The sequence below is a fragment of the Echinops telfairi genome, unplaced genomic scaffold (assembly GCF_000313985.2).
Source record: "Echinops telfairi isolate 266 unplaced genomic scaffold, ASM31398v2 ScPeMD7_7409;HRSCAF=8447, whole genome shotgun sequence".
Lineage (NCBI taxonomy): Eukaryota > Metazoa > Chordata > Mammalia > Afrosoricida > Tenrecidae > Echinops > Echinops telfairi.
The window spans coordinates 13,007,856-13,009,053 of record NW_022111309.1 but is presented as its reverse complement, the minus strand read 5'-3'; the positions used below and the strand labels follow the sequence as shown (position 1 = coordinate 13,009,053).

Below are 1,198 nucleotides of genomic sequence, written 5' to 3'. Positions count from 1 at the left end.
ACTCTACTGTTATTAGTGGAATTAATAAAAATAAAGTTATTTTAGTAGTTCTCAGACTAGTTACCAATAATAATAAGAAACCCCTTGGTGTGCTCCTCCTATGATTTCAATGGACTAAGGAGAAAAGAGTAGAGCAGAAAAAGGGAAATGAGCAGCTAATTCATGCCAAATATACCCACAAATATTAACTTATCTATTTATACTTTAAACTCTATGAGTTTTATCAAACTACCACTTTGCAGAGAAGGAACCTGAGATTCAGACAAATGATGTTCCCATGTCACCTGATCTTCTTACACCTGGAATCAGAGTCAACCTCAGACCTTTCTGGTTCTAATCGCGTGTTCTCCCTTCTACCAATCATTAGATCTAAATAATACTTTTATATCACAGAAAGGGAGGTGAGAGAAGAGAAATGAAAGTCTGTGCTTATTACATGTGAAATAGGTGTAGCAGCTAGACCTTTTAATAAAATGTTTTCATATGTCGAAGAGAATTGGCCTACATTTTGGAGTCAGATACATGATTTCTTACGAATTCAAGCAATCATCTCACTCGTTTAAGGCTTTTTAGCACAAAATAATAGGTCTAACTATGGGATTGTTGTGATAATTTGAAATAATTCAAATCAGGAGAAGGTAAATAAGTATTAAACTCATGTGCTATGATATATAAAGGTGTTTTCTGGAGGATTATATTGAGAATGACCATCAGGTAGCTGCAGGGGCAATGATATGGCGATTTGTGATATGAAAGTAATTGCTGACAGTTGTCACGACATAATTGTCACATACCTTGAATAAGATGTGGACTAAATCATCTGCTAGAGATCGTTCCCTTCAAAGTACAGTTAGGGAGGCCCCGTTACAATGGAGTCCCTAAGTAATGCAAACAGTTATTGTTCCTTCACTGCTACAGGAAGGGTGGAGATTTCAAGGTCAACCAAAGGCACTTCAGAAGAAAAGGCTACCAATGTACTTCGGAAAAATTAATCACTTGGAACCACGTGGACCACAATTCTATTCAGATACACATGGCGTCTCAATGAGTCGGAGTTGACTCGACTGAAATTGGTGATAAAAAATGCTATGTTGTCTGACCCTCAGGGGAAAAAAAAGGTTAAGGACTAAGATAAACAAGCAGCCATCTAAGAAGCAGCAAAGCCCACATGGAAGAAGCACACCAGCCTGTGTAATCA

General features: G+C 37.4%; 1 protein-coding gene across 1 annotated transcript in view; it reads right to left on the bottom strand.

The window, feature by feature from the left end:
- The window catches only part of AGBL1 (AGBL carboxypeptidase 1), a 1,177,048-nt gene that overhangs the window by 1,091,252 nt on the left and 84,598 nt on the right, over positions 1 to 1,198 (bottom strand). The gene's annotated exons all lie outside the window — the stretch shown is intronic.